General features: G+C 40.3%; 1 long non-coding RNA gene across 1 annotated transcript; it reads right to left on the bottom strand.

Annotated features, from left to right (window-relative positions):
- Nucleotides 1-18235: 18235 nt before the first annotated feature.
- LOC139190662 (uncharacterized) lies at nt 18236-19520 on the bottom strand. The gene is made up of 5 exons (XR_011575003.1): nt 19288-19520; nt 19107-19180; nt 18926-19023; nt 18745-18842; nt 18236-18569 (listed from the first exon to the last, which is right to left on the bottom strand). It is a non-coding gene; the product is annotated as an uncharacterized lncRNA (long non-coding RNA).
- Nucleotides 19521-20041: the final 521 nt, after the last annotated feature.

Here is a 20041-nt window from a genome sequence, read left to right as displayed (position 1 = left end):
ATTTTGTAATTTGGAAAAGATATTTTATACTTTGAATATTTACGGTTTGACCCCTAACTTTTTCATATTTGCATAAAGGCCCCTACTAACTAGAAAGTTAAAATATTTGATTTTAATTTTGTTAGTTGTTTAAACTCATAATTATATTATGCCCATATGCACTAAATCTAAATGTTTATGTTGCATTCCATTATGATTATTTAAATGTGTTTAAGTAATTGTAAAATGGATGACTTTGGACTTATGCCTTAAACGATAATTGAGCTATGAGATAAGGCGCTAAAATCAAATTGTTTGAACCTTGGGAATGTGTTTTAATTACTGTTTAATTGGACCTTGTCATGTTTGACGTTAATCTATCTCTCCCCTTTTAGTATATGTAATTTATAGGAATTTGTACAAATCGGTTTGTAATTCTTATTACTTCTTAATCTCTATTCGTTAGTTGATTCACTCTAGTGCTAGACTAGAGTTTCTTTAACCATTGGTAAGGAGACATAACTAAAAGAGGGTTTTGACATGAGATTAAAAGATTAAAAGGGTCCAATGCCCCAATTAGCAATGAATGATTGTCTTTCATTTCTAATGGCTCAATGAAAATGGTTTTAATTGGATTGATAAGCACGTAATTAAATTGACACAACCTCCCCGAGTTTATATTCAACAATGATGGCTCGTTGTTGCAATAACCTTATAAGTCCATGGTCATCCAAGAGCCTAAGATAACTATAAAGTCCAATTTCAAAGGAATGCAAAAACGTTAGTAGTAGTAGTTACTTCCAATATTTGAAAAATTCGTTTTTGATATTGATTTGTTTTTCTCAAAACAAATAGTGGGAGTATCATACGCTACTAAAACTATAATGAATACAATTAGTAGTTATATATATCTCCAATATTTTGAAAAATGTTTTGATATTGATTTGTTTTATGAAAACGAATAGTGGGGATATCATATGCTACTAATTTCATTAACTTTGGACTAGTAGTTGTAAATAGGACATTATTTATTTGATTGTGATTAAATAAATAAAATTGATGAGACCTTAAAATCCCTCAATCACTCAATATTAAGTTGAAAACGTAAGAGTGCTTTGAACACTTTTTCGTGGCCTTCCACCGTGGTAGGCTTCAATCGTTTGTGACTCATACACCGTATTCGTCCAGTTCTGGGGTTGCAAAGTATGTGCTTACATTCAGGAGAAGCCTATACACATATGATGAAGTGAAAGGTAGGCAACTAGTGTGGCCAATATGGAGTTCTTCTGAGGCCATTCTTGAACCCCTACTTGAACTAGCATGGTGGGAAAGAACTTAACTAAGTGCAATGGTGCCAATATGGAGTTCTTCTGAGGCATCATTCTCTAGAGGCCAAACGAGATGGGTACTTGCATTAGTTGCAAATGAGTAAGCGTACTCTCTCATTATTATTGTTGCTAGCCAATATGGAGTTCTTCTGAGGTGGGCTTGGTAATAGTGAGTCTCCCATAACCCGCTAGGAGCTTTCTTTGAAATCTCCCGGATTCCATTATGGGGGATATGGAATTTGCCAAAAATGGTGGGTGGTGTCATTCGGTTTAAAGACCCGAATCGTTTGACTTAAACAACAATCAATCTAATTATTTTATTTGTTTATGTATATAGATATGGTTGGAAGCACACTCGCGAAAATACTCGACAAACATTGCCTAAAGGGGCACAATTTCCCATCATGGTATCGTAATGTCAAGATTCTCCTAACATTGGAGAAGATTGTTTACGTACTAGATAAGCCTCCACCTCACATACCTCTTAGCCCTGAGGCTACTGAGGATGAATGTGCTAAGTATGACAAGCACGTTGAGGATGATATACAAGCCAAATGCTATCTGTTGGCTTCCATGAATGAGGAGCTACAGAGACAGCACGAGGGCATGGATAGTGCATTTTCCATAATACTCCATCTTACGGAGTTATATGGCGAAGGGACGCGCAACCGTCGCTTTAGCACTGTTTGTGAACTTGTAAAGACCAAGATGGTAAAGGGGGCTCCAGTACACCAACATGTACTGAAGATGATAGGATTCATTGAACAATTGGAGAACCTTGGTACTCCACTTGACGGGGAATTGGCCCAGGACTTCATATTGGCTTCTCTTTCTGATTCATTTGCGCAGTTCGTAATGAACTACAATATGAATAAGATGGATAGTACTCTCTCTGAGTTACTAAACATGTTAGTAGCTGCTGAGAAGACTATGAAGAAAGAGAGCGGTGTAGGGACTGTTGCAGTAGCCTACAACAAGCCATCCTCTTCCAAGGCCATGCCGCAAGGCAAAGGCAAAGGGAAGGAGAAGAAGTCACCCACTCCTAAGCCGAAAGGAGGAGTGAGGAAAAAGAAGGCAAAAGAGCCCAAGGGGACTTGCCACCACTGTGGAAAGGAGGGGCATTGGAGGAGGAATTGCAGGTTATACCTTGCAAGTCTTAAGGACAAGCCACAAGGTATGGTTTAAGTCCTTATCTTCAATTCTAAATGTTAGATCTTCTAAATATTTATATTTGATATAAAGGGCTAATCACTTGTATAATTGTATATAGGTGGAGAAGCCAAGTAGAAGAAGAACAAGCAAAGAAAAAGTGGTGAAGTGTTCGGCCACTATGTTTTTGCTCACTACTTAGGAAGTTTGTTAGGCATTAAAGATTGTCTTTAAACTTTCTTATTTTGATAAGAACTTATTATGTGGCTTCATATGATGGATGACCACTATTAATGTCTAAATGTATAAAGGTATTTATATTAGTCTCTAAATGTATAGAGCTAATACTTTTTGTATTAAACATTATGAATGTTTGAACTATCATATTAATGTAATGTGAAGTATGCCTTTTTATTTCCTTAAAGTAGTGTTATGAATTGAAAATTGTCTTGTTGTATCCTAGATGAGATACAAGAGTTATATCACTTAATTGTAATGTGATAAACCAAACTTTAGATTTATCAATTATGGATAGATCTCACATGTAGGACATAAAAGGATACAATGAATCTTTAGATTCGGTTCCATTTGTCTACTTATGAGTTCTATATGAATTGACAAAAGTCTAGAGAATCCTTTCTTGAAGAAAAGGAAGATCACATTATAATGATATAAGTAATAAGAAAAATGTTTCTTATATGGTTATCACTTGAAACACAATGATCAAGATCACTCTTGATTCAATTAGTAGTTTTGAACAATTAATTGGGCATTCTTAAAATTGTTTTAAAATGTCAATTGTGTTAGTGACTAAACCAAGAAAGAAGTGTCTAAATCTATAAATTGTTTAAAGACTTTAGTCACTTAAATAACAAGACATTGACTTAGTGAAGATTGAAACAAATAAGCTTGAAATGTTCTAAAGCTACTACACAATGTCTTCTTCCAATATACTCCAATTTTATACATTTTGAATGTATGAAGTGATTTCTCATTAAAGTCATGAGAAATAGTGGGAGGTGTGAAAATGGATATAAACTTGAATGGGATTGGTTTATAGTTGTCTAAAGAATAATAGTACTTGACTATTATTAAGAGTTTGTGATTTTAATTGTTAAAAGGACTCAAGCTCTTCAAACGTTAAAATTCTATGTTGTGTGACATTTAAAGAATAGTCTTTGAATGTTGGTTTCGTCAACCTAGCATAAAATAGTTATATGTTGGGAGTTGTCCATCATTCTCTTTTATGAGAACAAGCTAATAAAGAAAGCATATGGACAAGTTGATGAAACAAAAGGGAATAAATTTCAAAATGAGTCACAACATGTGGTTTAACAATAAGACAAACCAAATTCAACATCTCATGTAACGATATTGCTCTATGTAGTTCTGATAAAGAATTATATCAACCACCTAGGAGGAATGGTTAAGTTTTTATCCTTAGTAGGAGCCATGCTTCACTAAAGACTTAGATAATTCTTATATGACTACATTAAAGGTCTTAGTATGACTAAAACTTGAAGTATGGTGTATGACACCATATAATTTAAATGGATTGACTTGATAAAGCAAGTCATACACATTTCATGGAATTACTTGAGAAGGAATTCTTTTGTGTATGATTCATTTAAGTTAGTGGGAGCAATATGCATTCAAATCAAGAAAATATAATTGTTATTCTTTGAATGAATGCTATGTTACAACAAGGCCAGTGGGAGTGATGTCATAATTTGAGCAACAAGATGTGAATAAAGTCCATTTGATAGACTTAATAAAACATAGATGTTACTCGAAAAATGACAATACATGACACGGTCAATTTTGAAGTATAGACTTGAAATTGGACTTATTGATATAGCAAGGCTGTCTCAATAATGTTATATGGGAAATAAATCTCAAATGTTGTAGATTTAAGAAAGTATTTTCCTATGTGATAGGAAATCACTTTCATAACCCTTATAATGAATGTGTCATAAAATCACAAAAGGGACACATGTATGGACTTGTGAAGTAGATATCCAAAGGTGAAGAACCACATGGGTTGTCACTTTAAGATATTACTATGTCCCAGGATCAGAACCAAAGCAACTGATAGAGTATTATTGCCTTTGAGAAAGAAACATCAGAGTAGGACTCTGGAAGCGTGCATTCACTTAGGTTGTTAATCAAAGTGAAAAATAAGCCATTTTAACAAATGGAACTTCATAATGGATGAAGTACTAATCATATAAATGAATTGTTAGTATTGTACTACAATGGTCTCAAGGTTGGAGCAAAATTTGTATAAAGTATACAAACGAAATATATGTCGATATATAGTTTTAGAAACTGCTTCAAAAGGTGTTTTGAATGGAAGGGGTTCTTTTAGAACCAATGATTGAATCCAAACCATAAGGTCGTTAGTAGGGTACTACGACGTAATGGGGCGATAGCTCAAGCCATGGAATCAAGGTCTCATCAAAGTATTCGAACACAATAAAGAGACATCATCAAATGTTTTGGAAACATTTGATAAGTAAATCCCTTTTAAATGAAAAGGGATTAATACATAACCAAGTTAACCTACGAGCATAAACTCTCTCGACAAGATGTATAAGAAACACTAGTGATTGACTTTAGTGCAAGTGGGAGATTGTTGGAAATATGCCCTGAAAGTCAATCTTTGGAAGAAATCTTTCAGGACAAATAAATGAATGTATGGATGAATCTTATACATCAAAGGCAAAGACACGAATTAGGACTATCTTAATAGACGAAATATGTCCTTAATAGTGTATCCATGGACAATGGATCGATTGAAGAAGTAATCTAATGATGTTAGACTACAGAGACCTTCTTCACATAACCAGATGTCCAAAAGGTTCCTGGTCATTGGATTGTCGGAGGGATACTGACAATGCTTAGACCAGTACATACTATGTCTGCTTCAAATGGAAGGATGGAAAGCCTCATCCCATTCGTGTTGTGACACTAAGACAAGTATGTAGGTGCTCATTAGGGGAATGAGTTCACTGAACACAATCGAACGAGAGTACTTGCATGGAGGTCTACTCGCATGTCAAGCAAGTAACTCTAATGGTTGGAATAATGTAAGTAATCCTTAGACCTGAGGCATCGTCGTTGTCTTGTGGTTAAGTACTTAATCTTTGATTATGTCAAAGTCTCCCCATTCGAGGGTGTCCACGGCATGATTGGGGTTAAGCCACTTAGTCATGAAGGCAAGTGTATGCGCAACAAGGAATCTCTAATCCTCGATAAGAGAGGAAGAATACTCTAAGATATGATTCGGGAATCTTCGGCCGAAGTATCGAGCGTATTAAAAGGAAAGCGTTCCTATACGACTCAAACGAATCATATATGAAGGAATAATCACATTAGGGGTTTGACATAATATCCATACCCTAATGATGTGATTGAGAGTATTGTATTAGAGAAGGATCGAATTACATTGTAATTCCAACTGAATAGGTTCTTCGAATAAACTTCTACATTAGCTTGGGTAGCTATGACATATGGTTAGATGTCACTCATAGCTTGTGAGTTCTTCTAGATGATTAAATGTAGTCACCAAAGAAGAATGGTGAATTGAAATGAAGTTTCAATTCAATAAGTGATTGAATTAATTGGATTGGTTCCAATCACCTCACTGCCTTGCTAATTAGAACCTAAAAGATTGTTCACCAATACACTATTGTAGTGAGTAACCAATGGATGATGGAAATAATTAATTGGATTAATTAATTGTTGTGATTAATTTAGAAAGTCTAAAGAAATCATAAAAGCGATAAAGATCGTTTTGGGCTTAAAGAAACGTTAGGGTTTGATTGGGCCCATTGGGCCTAAACCCATTGGGCTTTTATTCAAGCATTGGATGACTTGAAATTATAAAAGCCCAAAGCCCAAAAGAACAACAAAGAGGCCGGCCATATAGGTGTGAAATGGGTGAGATATTTAGTCAATTTGTTGGCTAGGTTTTCTTTGATATATATATAAGGAAGTTTATAATGATATTTTCCTTAAGAGTTTTTGGGTGTTTTAGAACAACAAAAAGAAAAAAGAATATCTCTCAAAAACACTACAAAGGGCCGGCCACCAAAGGGAGTGATTTAGCTAACAATCTTTCACCCTTTTGGTTATTCCATCATCCTTCTCACTACACTTGTGGGTGAGGATCTTTAGAGGTTTCCTACTTTGGAAACTTGAAGAGAACCTAGGAGCACTCATTCTAACAAAGTGGAGGAGGCAAGGAAGGAAGCTAGGCTCAAGGATTTCAAGGAGCAAAGAGCTTGGAGGTGGTCCATGCTTGGTCTAAAATCAAGATCAAGAGGTATAAGACTAACCTTCACTTTGTTCTTGATTCTATAAAATGTTTTGATGCATTATATATAAACCTATGAACCTTGAAGGGGATTTGCATGACTATAGCTTTGATATTATATGATAACATGCTTCCGTTGCTCATGTATATAAATTTTGAATTGTATATGCATGCTAGTCATCTTGAAATCCCACATGAAACTCATAGATTTCCCTTCATGTCGTTCTTACAGATGGCGCCAAATGTTGATGCACAAAATCAATGAGGACTTTGGTACAACAAAAAATATTAAGTTTGTGACCTTCGCTAAATTGCTCCGGTGATTAGTGTGGATAAGTATGTAAATGGATAGGGACAGAGAAACAAACACAAGATGTACGTGATACACCCAGATTGGCTATGTCCACAGAGTAGAGGAGTTCTCATTAATTGTGAAGGGTTTACACAAATACATAGGTTCAAGCTCTTCTTTAGTGAGTACTAGTGAACGATTTAGTACAAATGACATTACGAAATATTGTGAGAGAATGATCTCTATTTCTAGAAGAGAGTTTCTAGTTTCATTCTCACATTAACACATGTCGTGTTGTGATTGGCTTCTGATGTATACACGTGTCACGCTATGATTGGCTTCTGATGTTGACACGTGTCGCGCTGTGATTAGCCTCCTGGTTGGAGGGAAACTCTTCTGGGTCCTTGACGGTATAACGTTGACTGGTGCTCAGTAGTTTCGGGATTGGTCAAGTATGGTACAAGCAAAGCTCTTGTTGACACCATAAATTGGTTTTGCTTCACACTGTCTTGATCAAAAGTGTGTGAAGCTTTTGAGAATTGTGGTTGCCCTATATTGATGAAGCACTAATTGGCACCATAAATTGGTTTTGCTTCACACTATCTTGATCAAGAGTGTGTGAAACTTTTGAGAATTGTGGTTGAACTCCTTTGATAAAGCTCTTGTTGGCACCATAAATTGGTTTTCCTTCACATTGTCTTGATCAAGAGTGTGTGAAGCTTTTGAGAATTATGGTTGCGCTCCATTGATGAAGCTTTTGTTGGCACCATAAATTGAAGCTCTTGTTGGCACCATAAATTGGTTTTGCTTCACACTATCTTGATCAAGAGTGTGCGAAGCTTTTGAGAATTGTGGTTGCCCTATATTGATGAAGCTCTTGTTGGCACCATAAATTGGTTTTGCTTCACACTGTCTTGATCAAGAGTGTGTGAAGCTTTTGAGAATTGTGGTTGAACTCCTTTGATGAAGCTCTTGTTGGCACCATAAATTGGTTTTGCGTCACACTTTCTTGATCAAGAGTGTGTGAAGCTTTTGAGATTTGTAGTGTTTGCATTGTTACAGAGGGGTAATGTTTGAAGCAGATTCAATTGGGTTGAATAGCTTGATCTTCGTATGCTATGCACTGAAGTTGTTGTTGGCTTACAGTAAGACTTTGTTGGTGACTATAACTCTTGTTGGGCATAAGTGCTCCCCTAGTTGATTTGTCAAGCTTGTGGGTTTTTGATTATTTGTGAATGCTAGGAGTTCACATGTACAAGTTGTACCACTTGTCTTCTAGTAGGTGGAATGAATTGTGAGTTGCTTCCATCACTCGGTTGGTGGTACGAAGGTGAGTTCCTTCATCACCTTTCATCACATTTCATCACCTGGTTGGTGGCACGAGGATGAGTTCCTTCTTCCCCTAGTTGGTGGCATGAATGGCAAGTTGCCAAATGATATTAGAGTATGGGTTGTACATTTCATCACCTGGTTGGTGGCATGAAGATGAGTTCCTTCTTCACCTGGTTAGTGACATGAGTGGCAAGTTGCCAAATGATATTAGAGTACGGGTTGTACATTTCATCACCAAGTTGGTGGCATGAATGGCAAGTTGCCAAATGATATTAGAGTACGGGTTGTACATTTCATCACCTGGTTGGTGGCATGAAGAAGAGTACGGGTTGTACATTTCATCACCTGGTTAGTGGCATGAAGATGAGTTCCTTCTTCACCTGGTTAGTGGCATGAGTGGCAAGTTGCCAAATGATATTAGAGTACGGGTTGTACATTTCATCACCTGGTTGGTGGCACGAAGATGAGTTTTTTCTTCACCTGGTTGGTGGCATGAGTGGCAAGTTGTCAAATGATATTAGAGTACGGGTTGTACATTTCATCACCTGATTGGTAGCATGAAGGAGATCACAGGTTGTACATTTCATCACCTGGTTGGTGCGAATAAGGGCAAGGTGTCTAGGCACATTGTAGCAAGTGTCGAATGACACAAAATATGTTGAACCTTTTCAAAGCACAGTTGGCTTATGTATGAATGTGTTGGAATGTATGATTGAACGAATATACTGGGAAGCTGTTCGTTTATTTGTATAGTCTTGTTGACGTATACTTAGACTTTGTTTCATGTTGGAAGCATTCATGTTGAAGCTTTGAACCCGAGTGTTTCATTGCTAGGAATGTAAGAGGATTAGGATCGAGTTGTCTAAATCACCTCTTTATTGAATTCATGCCAAATAGTCTTCGTTACATAGGATGCCGAACGACTGAAGCTTAACACTTGTACAATGTGAGTTTACTTGTAATAGTACTTCAAGTGATCAGTATTCCACGGATGGCCAAGGGACTTGCCATCGGAGCTTCTAAGCTTGTAGGAGCCAGGATGACTGATGCCAACAACTTCAAACGGTCCATCCCAGTTTGGACTAAGTGTTCCTTCACTAGGGACTCTGTCGCAGAGTAATCTTTTCTTCAATACCCAGTCCCCCACTTTGAAAGACCGAGGTTTAACCCTTGAGTCATAGTAGTTGGAGATGCGCTGCTTATAAGCGATGTTCCTCAAGTGAGCCTGGTTTCTATGTTCTTCGACTAGCTCTAAGTTGAGGGCAAGTTGCTTGTCATTTTCACTTTGCCTATAGTTCTTAACTAGGTATGTTGCTTGCTCAAGCTCGATTGAGACAACTGCCTCTGTACCAAAGGCAAGTGAGAATGGAGTTTCTCTTGTTGAAGTTCGATACGAAGTTTGGTATGACCAAAGAACTTAGGGTACAAGTTATGGCCAAAAACCTTTAGCCTTGTCCAAACTAGTCTTCAAGGTGTGCTTGATTATCTTGTTAATTGCCTAAACTTGTCCATTAACCTTAGGATGAGCTGGGGAGGCGAAACATAAGTTGATGTTGAATTTAGAGTAGAAAATCCTGAACTTCTTGTTGTCAAATTGTTGCCCGTTGTCTGTGACAATTGCAATAGGAATGTCGAATCGATAAAGGATGTTCTTGCATACGAAGTCTTTTATCTTTGCCTGAGTAATGGTTGCCAAGGGTTCTACTTCGGCCCACTTTGTGAAGTAGTCAACTGCAACGATCGCATAATAGACCTTGCCCTTCCCCGCAAACATTGGGCCGATCAAATCAAGTCCCCACTGGGCCAAGGGCCAAGGGCTAATCATAGGAGTGAGAGGCTCAAAAGGGGAGTGACGAATAGTTGCGTAGCATTGGCACTTGTCACATGAGCGAGATATTTTGATGGCATCCTAGTGAAGTGTTGGCCAATAATATCCCTGGTGAAAAGCCTTGTGTGCTAGGGATCGAGATCCAGCATGATCTCTGCACCCTCCTTCATGTATCTCTCGAAGGATAATTTCCCCCTAAGTAGGTGTAAGAAACCTTAAGTATGGCAGGGTGACACCTCGCTTGTAGGGTTGGTCATTGATGATCAAGTAACGGGTAGCCTTGTATCGAATCTACTTAGCTTGGACTTTGTCATTTGGAAGGGTGCCCCACTTTGAAAGAACGAGGTTTAACCCTTGAGTCATAGTAGTTGGAGATGCGCTGCTTATAGGCGACATTCCTTAAGTGAGCCTAGTTTCTATGTTCCTCGACTAGATCTAAGTTGAGGGTAACTTGTTTGTCATTTTCGCTTTGCACATAGTTCTAGACTCGGAACGTTGCTTGCTCAAGCTCAACTGGGACAACTACCTCTGTACCAAAGGCAAGTGAGAATGGGGTTTCTCTTGTTGATGTCCGATATGAAGTGCGGTATGACTAAAGAACTTGGGGTACAAATTCTGGCCAACAACCTTTAGCCTTGTCCAAGCTGGTTTTCAAAGTTCGCTTGATTATTTTGTTGATGGCTTCAACTTGTCCATTAGACTAGGGATGAGCTGGGGAGGCAAAACATAAATTGATGTTAAACTTAAAGCAGAACATCCTGAACTTATTGTTGTTGAACTGTCGTCTGTTGTCAGTGACTACCGCATTAGGAATGCCGAATCTGCAAAGGATGTTCTTCGATACGAAGTCTTCTATTTTTGTCACAGTAATGGTTGCCAAGGGTTCTACTTTGGCCCACTTTATGAAGTACTCAACTACAACGATTGCATAGCGAACATTGCCCTTCCCTGCAGGCATTGGGCTAATCAAATCAAGTCCCCATTGGGCGAAGGTCCAAGGGCTGATCATAGAAGTGAGCGGCTCAAGAGGGGACTGAGGAATAGTTATGTAGCGTTGACACTTATCACATGAGAGAGATATTCTGATGGCATCTTAGTGGAGTGTTGGCCAGAAATATCCTTGGCGAAAAGCCTTGTGTGCTAAGGATCGAGATCCAGCATGATCTCCGCAGACTCCTTCATGTATTTCCCGAAGGACAGTTTCCACCTCTACGAGCGTAAGGCATCTTAGGTATGGTAGGTTAAAACCTCGCTTGTAGAGTTGGTCATTAATGATCAAGTAACGGGTAGCCTTGTATCGAATCTACTTAGCTTGGACTTTGTCATTTGGAAGGGTGCCATGAGCAAGGAATCTATAAATTGGGGTAATCCAACTATCTTCTTGTTGTAAGTTGCACACTTTCGCAGCCAGGTGCTGCCAACAATTTGACCTTAATTTTTCTCCCAATCATGTTTTCCACCGCTGAGGCGAGGTGAGCCAAAGCATTTGCATGACTGTTTTCCGCTCGAGGAATTTAGGTGATCTGGTAGTGGAAGTGCTTGAGCACCAATTGTGTTTGTGCCAAATATGCTGCCATGGAGCTATCCTTAGTGTCAAAGTTGTTGGTGACCTGGTTAACTACCAATTGGGAGTCACTGAAGATATCAATTCGTTTAACCCCAAGGTGTTTGGCCAAACGTAAGCCTGCTAGGAAGGCTTCATATTCGGCCTCATTGTTCGACGCCTTGAATTTGAAACGAAGAGCATACTCCATCGCCACTTTGTCAGGGGTCGTAAGGACTAGTCCTGCTTCATTACCCTATTGGTTGGATGAGCCATCAACATATAGACTCCATGCAGGGGCTGTTGGTTCTATTTTCTGAGCTTCCGAGGGTAATGAAACCTCTTCTTTAGGCGTAGAAACAATGTCAACATGTTATGTGAAGTCGACAATGAAGTCTGCCACTGCTTGGCCCTTCTCAACTAACTTTGGTTGGTAGGAGATATCAAACTCACCCATTTGACCATTCGCCGGGAAGTGTCAGGACTTTGGAGTATCTGTTGAAGAGGATGATTGGTAAGCACGATGATGGAGTGTGTTTGGAAGTAAGGGCGAAGTTTTCGAGCAGACATGACCAATGCTAGAGCCAATTTCTCAATGTTGGAGTATCGTGTCTCCGCATCTTGTAAGGCCTTGCTAGCATAATAGACAGGCCGTTCGACATTACCATCCTTTCGAATGAGAACGAAACTTACTGCTGAAGCCGATACCGACAGATAGATAACGAAAGTGTCACCAACCTCAGGTTCGGAAAGCAAAGGGGTTTTACTCATGTGGTCTTTGAGGTTCTTGAATGCCTCAGCGCATTCACCAGTCCATGTAATGTACTTCTTACTTCCCTTCAGTGCTTTGATGAAAGAAGCACATCTGTCTGTGGCCTTAGAGATGAACCTAGTTAAGGCCGCCACCTTGCCAGTAAGGCTCTGGATGTCTTTTCAAGCTACCAGTTCCTTCATGGCGAGGATTGCTTTGATCTTCAAGGGATTAGCCTCAATGCCTTGTTGGCTTATCATGAAGCCTAAGAATTTGCCAGAGCCTACGCCGAAGGCACATTTGTTGGGGTTCAACCTCATTTGATACCTTTTCAGAATGGTGAAAGTTTCAGAGAGGTTGGTGATGTGTTGGTCAACATGGTTTTTCTTGACTAGCATTTCATCAACGCAAACTTCCATGCTCTTCCCAATCTGTTTGGCGAACATTGAATTGACTAATCTCTGATAAGTCGCTCCTGCATTCTTTAGGCTGAAGGGCATGACTTTATAGCAATATAGTCCCCTGTCAGTAGTGAAGGTTGTGTGTTCTTGGTTCGGAGGGTTCATGAGGATTTGGTTATATCCTGAGTAAGCATTCATGAAGCTCAGGAGTTCACACCCTGCCGTAGAGTCTATAAGTCTGTTTATGAGAGGAAGTGGAAAGCTATCCTTTGGGCATCATTTGTTTAGGTCGGTGTAATCGACACACATTCTCTGCAAGACCTTTTGGAGCAGGAGACTTTCCTTGGTCGAATTCTTCTTAACAAGGACAACATTTGTTACCCACGTTGGATAATTGACTTCACGGACGAAGCCTATGCCTTTGATTTTTTCAACTTCTGCCTTCATTGCCTCATACCGTTCAGCGTCATAAGATCTTCGCTTCTATCTCACTAGCTTGGTCTTGGGGTCAATACTTAAGCGATGACAGATTATATCGGAGAGAGATGCCTACCATGTCCTCATATGACCAGGCAAAGACCTCACTGTTCTCATGCAAAAAAGAGATCAATGCCAACCGAATGAGTGGTGACAAGGTGGTACCAATCTTCACCATGCGATCCAAATAATCTTTTGAGATAGAGACCTTCTCCAACTCTTCAGCGGGTTGTGCTTGCTGGGTGAAAGAGTCATCTTGAGGATCGTCGGGTTGATTGTTGCCACCTTGAAGATCCAAGTTGGCTTCGTCTGGGCTGGTCTTTATGACTTGGTCATGTATAGAAAGGGTTTCCTTGGGCACATGCAGGTGTTGTTGCTTGACTGAAGTGTTGTAACATGATCATGCACTAAGTTGATCTCCTCTGATGTAACCATTGCCATAGGGGGTTGGAAATTTCATCAACAACATATGTGTGGATACCATGGCTTTGAGATCATTGATGCCTGTGCGTCTAAAGATGACATTGTATGCCGTTGGGCAATCAACCACTAGGAAGTTAGTGGTAATGGTAGCTGTGTAAGGGCCTGTACCAATGGTGAAAGGTAAGTGTATGCTCCCCAGAGGTTGCACGATATCACCAGAGAAGCTTATCAGAGGGGAAATCGAGCGGTCGAGCAAGTGTTCAGCTACATTAAGTGCCCTAAAAGCTTCAGCAAACATGATATTGATCGAAGCCCTCGTGTCTACCAGGATTCGTCGTACTTCAAAGTTGGCTATGTGAGCTTCCACGATCAATGGGTCGTTGTGAGGGTAGATGATACCTTAGGCTTTTGATACTTACCTCCCCTGATGTCTTCCATGTGAAACACTTGGTGGCCAGACCTTAAAGCTCGTTCACTATTTTTCATGGCCTTGTTGGAAGATTTAGATATGGGCATGGCACCACTTATGGAATATATCACATTTACATGGCGTTGGTTACGGTTATCCCTTGGAGGGTGAATGAGGAATTGATCAATTTTTCCTTCACATGCTAAAGCTTCAATATGATCACGAAGGGTGATACATTTCTCGCCGTCATGGCCGTTATGCTCGTGGTAGCAGCAAAACGTGCCCATGTTCTTTGTGGGCTTGTAATCCGGGTGCCTCGGCTTTGGCTTCGCTATCAAGTGTGCTGTGCTGGGGTAAATGGCCACGAATGTGGCATTCAAAGGTGTGTATGCCTCATACCTCGGGGTAGAGGTTGTCCTAACACGTGCTTAACCCACTGTGTTGATTGCCTGGGGTCGGGGATTATCATGGCGATACCCTTGGTTATCGCGGTAGCATCCCTTACTCATTTTACTAAAATGAGACTGGTGAGGATGGAAATTGTTTGTACCATACTTGACCAATCCCGAAACTACCGAGCACCGGCCAATGCTATACTGTCAAGGACCCAGAAGAGTTCCCCTCCGACCAGGAGGCCAATCACTACTCGACACGTGTCAAGATTAGAAGCCAATCAGAGCGCAGCACGTGTCGACATCAAGAACCAATCATAACATGACACATGTCAATGTGACAAAGCTACAAGTTTTTCTATAAATAGGAGTCATTCCCCCACAATATTGCCTAATGCCATTTGTGTTAAATCATTCACAAGAACTCACTAAATTGAGAGCTTGATCCTTTGTACTTGTGTAAGCCCTTCACTACTAATAAGAACTCCTCTACTCCGTGGACGTAGCCAATCTGGGTGAACCACGTACATCCTGTGTTTGCTTCTCTGTCTCTATTCATTTACGTACTTATCCTCACTAGTGACCGAAGCAACCAAGCGAAGGTCATAAAACCTGACACTTTCTGTTGTACCAAAGTCTTCGCTGATTTTGTGCATCAACATTTGGCGCCGTCTGTGGGAAACGACACTTATTCCTACTCTCTTCAGCTGTGTCAAGCTGGTTTCTATCATTCGTACACTTTCTTTTGATCAGGCATCCCTCTCCAGCATGGGAAGCGAAGGAAGCCACAGCACACAGAATGACACCCCCCTTGCACATAGTGCGAAACAACGAAAGAAGGAAGGAAAACGAGTTCTTCTTCAAGCTAAAGTCGATGAGTTGGAAGCTCAGAACAACAAGATAGCAATGAGGAATGAGGTCCTCCAGGAGCAATATGAGAAGCTCTTCGAGACACTTCACGAAGCTAGGCAAGCTCAGACACGCGAGCTTGTTGCCCCCGTGGAAGTCAACCATCAACTGGGTGCCCTCCAACATGGAGGGTCACATGCATTCGACATAGATATCCCTGATAGGGAACAAATTACCCCTCGATTTGATAATCAACATGAGGCTTCTCTTAACCCAGTTGCTTCGACTCGAACCATGAGAAGCGGAGGGAGACACCTCTTTGCTGAAGGGGCAGAAGGATCGAAAGCCGTCTTTCGCGATTGTCGGGATTTCCTGAAGCAACGTCGAGAGAATTCCATCCATATAAGCTCAAAGATCAATGACCCAAGGATTTCTGAGAGACTCGGTCCCCTGCCACGGCCCGAGCCGGCCACCAACTTGGGGAAGGTGCAACAAGTCCTAGAGAGACATGAGGGTACAGGGGACTCAGAGGTGTTCCGACAGACATACCCTGGAAGCCAGTACAGCGAGTCCAGGGAAAAATCACATGCCCTTGATCAAACCTTCCTAATTCCAAGAGGAGATGGAGATTTACGAAAGAAAGCTCCAGTGGCACATAACTCCGCTCAGGACCCCCTTGTCCTACAACTTCTTGAGGAAGTAAACAAGTTGAAGGCTGAACGTCAGGCTGAAATACCTGACTGGAACCAACCCAGGCCTGGCCCTCTTACAAGGAGGATCCTCAACACCCCCCTTCAAGCAAAGACAAAGCAGAAGCTTGGCTTGCAACTTTATACTGGAAAAGAGGACCCGATTGAGCACCTTAACCTCTTTGAGTCCACCATGGCATACCGGATGCACACCGACGAAGAGCGATGTCTTCTCTTCCCCTCCACCCTCTCTGGCGGAGCTCTAAATTGGTATTGTCGTCTTACACCTGAGACGGTAGACTCATTTGAGGAATTGAGGAAACTATTTGTTTCCCAACACATTTTCCAAACCGATCGCTTGCACTCTGCAGATGACCTGTACACTATCCGCCAGAGGCCAGACGAGTCATTACGTATGTATGCTGGCCGCTTCAGCCATGAATACTCCCGGTGTGCCGAGGCAGACGACAAGACTGCCCTCAAAGCCTTCACGGCAGGCCTACGTGATTGTTTCTTTAAATACATGATCAATGCCAATACTTGGAAGACTTACTCTGAGGTGATGGCGCAGGCTTATAACCATGCCTCCGCCGAGGCAAAGACATATCAGGAGAAACCCCCTCACCCAACGCCATGGAGGAAGAACTAGCAATAGCTAAAGTTTGACGGTTGGGAAGATCATCCAATGTTTCTCTAGTACAGGACTCTAACAAAGACCCTGAAGACTCCGACATTGCAGACTCAGACTTAGAGCTAAAGCTAGAAGAGCCCTCATCACTAGAACTTCCAGGCTCTGACATCTACAATAAGAAGAAACAAATTCTATCACTACATGCATGATCAAAACATAAGGAAGTTCCTATATTACCCACATGAAGATGGTGCAAAGCGATCCCGGAACCCTTCTCAATCAGAAAGCAATCCGTCTTCCACAGTCACTACAAAACAAGCAAATGAAGACCGTGTCAAGCGCCAAAAAAAAAAAAAAAAAAAAAAAAAAAAAAAAAACAACTTCATCCAAAAAGCTTCACCCCAAAAGCTTCTCCTCCAAAACTTCACCCAAAAAGCTTCATCCAAAAAGTTTCACCCAAAAAGCTTCACCTAAAAAAGCTTCACCCAAAAAAAAACTTCACCTCCAAAAAGCTTCACCCAAACAGCTTCACCTAAAAAAGCTTCACCCACAAAGCTTCACCTAAAAAGCTTCACCCACAAAGCTTCACCCAAAAAGCTTCACCTCCAAAACTTCACCCAAAAAGCTTCATCCAAAAAGTTTCACCCAAAAAGCTTCACCTAAAAAAGCTTCACCCAAAAAAAAAAAAAAAAAAAAAAAACTTCACCTCCAAAAAGCTTCACCCAAACAGCTTCACCTAAAAAAGCTTCACCCACAAAGCTTCACCTAAAAAGCTTCACCCACAAAGCTTCACCCAAAAAACTTCACCCGAAAAGCTTCACTTAAAAAAGCTTCACCTACACAGCTTCACCTAAAAAAGCTTCACCTAGAAAGCTCCCTCTACATACTTTCACCTACAAAGCTTCACCATCAAAGCTTCACCTCGAAAGCTTCATCTACAAAGCTTCACCATCAAAGCTTCACCCAAAAAGCTTCACCTAAAAAAGCTTCACCCAAAAAAAACTTCACCTCCAAAAAGCTTCACCCAAACAGCTTCACCTAAAAAAGCTTCACCCACAAAGCTTCACCTAAAAAGCTTCACCCACAAAGCTTCACCCAAAAAACTTCACCCGGAAAGCTTCAACACCAAAGCTTCACCTACAAAGCTTCACCTAAAAAAGCTTCACCTAGAAAGCTTCACCTACATAGCTTCACCCAGAAAGCTTCACCATCAAAGCTTCACCTAGAAAGCTTCAACACCAAAGCTTCACCTACAAAGCTTCAACACAAAACCTTGCTCCAAATAAACAAATTTTGTTCACAAAACCCAAGATGCCCTTGAACTTGTACAAAAACACAGGTCAACACAAACATTTGTTTTGTTCTACACCCACAACATCCCTGTCATAACCAAACAAGCAATTATGTATATGTTTCCAAACATATTATAATAGATCCAACAACAAGCCAAAGTCCCAAGTTTCATAATGGACAAAAGTACAAGCAATTCATCAATAATGAAGGTGCTACAAAACTTGGAATCTGCCCCAAAATAGAAATCCAACCCAAGAGACTTTTTCTCTCTCTCCCTCTTCCGCCTCCTTTCATCTATCAAATTTCTGCAACCTCTGCTCTTCTCCAATGGAGCTGAATTTTGGACACCCTATAGTTTTTGAGCATATGAACAACTTTCAAGAAGGAACCATTTCTGTTTGAGCGACGGAAATTAAAGTGTTGAAGCTCCAAACATGACAGTCGGATTCTTGCAGATTTCGAAGCTGCTATGATGTTTCGAAGATCTGGAAATATTTAACCATTAGTTCATTCTGAATTTTTGATATGTTATGAAAGAGACGATGAGTCACAACTTCAATGAAGAAAGCATGCTGATCTGAACAATAGAAAATGGAGTTTCGAAGCTCACAACAAATCTGACGGGTTGACAGAAAAATAATAACCAGTCATTCATCATACCTGAATTTCTTGAGTTATATAGCTCCGAGGGATCTCAAATTTGGATATGTTGTAGTTCACAAGCTGAGGAACAACTTCAATGAAGAAAGCATGCTGATCTGAGCAAGAGAAAATAGAGTTTCAAAGCTCACAACAAATCTGACGGGTTGACAGACAAATGATAAACAGTCACTCATCATACCTGGATTTCTGGAGTTATACTACTCCGAGGGACCTCAAATTTGGATATGTTGTAGTTCACAAGTTAAGGAACAACTTCGATGAAGAAAGTATGTTGATCTGAACAAGAGAAAATGGAGTTTCGAAGCTCACAACAAGTCTGACAGGTTGACAGAAAAATGATGAACAGTCACTCATCATACCTGAATTTCTGGATTTGTACTGCTCCGATGGATCTCAAATTTGGATATGTTGTAGCTGACAAGGTGAGGAACAACTTCAATGAAGAAAGTATGTTGAGATGAACAAGAAAAAATGGAGTTTAGAAGCTCACAACAAGTCTGACGGGTTAACAGAAAATTGATGAACAGTTACTTATCATACCTGAATTTCTGGAGTTGTACTACTCCGATGGATCTCAAATTTGGAGATGTTGTAGTTCACAAGATAAGGAACAACTTTCATGAAGACGACTTTGCGATCTGAGTTATAGAGAATGGTGTTATCTTGCATCCACTCAGGCTGATTAGTGGAAACGAAAAGCAATTCCACCAAAGAAAAGATGAAAAAGAGAGAAAAGCTACTAATTGCACTTGATCTTGTCTAGTCAATAGCATGCAGCATCAAACACACAAAAGTTGGAAATATTTTTAGATAAGGCATATGCGAATGTGTGACATCGAAACAAGGATTCGTTACTTTGACAAATTAGTAACAAGCGAGACACCTCATTCGGCAACTCTCTTCGCCTGAAGACTTGGGGGACTCCCACCATATGCTACTGCACCTTAATACTCGGCAGTCTCACAACCACTCAGTGACTTGGATTTTTCAAGTCTCCAACCGAGAAGTTTTCCTCACTCGGGAAATTAAGGGAACACTACCTCAAACTACATGCTTCACTCACAAAGCTTCAACAATACAGGTTTCAACAAAAGCAAAAATTCAAAGAACTTTATGAAGAAGGCTTTGGTGTATTTAACACAATATATTGAAATGAAGCAAAGCTTATTTATTAATATTTTCGATAAGCCACAAATATGTACATATACATGAGTCAAAATAAACAAACAAAAGGGAGCCTTCACAAAGGTTGCTTAGGGGAAGTCTCAGCAGTCGGTAGAGCCCCAGAAAGAGA

The sequence above is a fragment of the Malus domestica genome, chromosome 13 (assembly GCF_042453785.1).
Source record: "Malus domestica chromosome 13, GDT2T_hap1".
Classification (NCBI taxonomy): Eukaryota; Viridiplantae; Streptophyta; class Magnoliopsida; order Rosales; family Rosaceae; genus Malus; species Malus domestica.
Note: the sequence above shows the minus strand (reverse complement) of the source record. Positions and strands in the feature narration are given on the sequence as shown.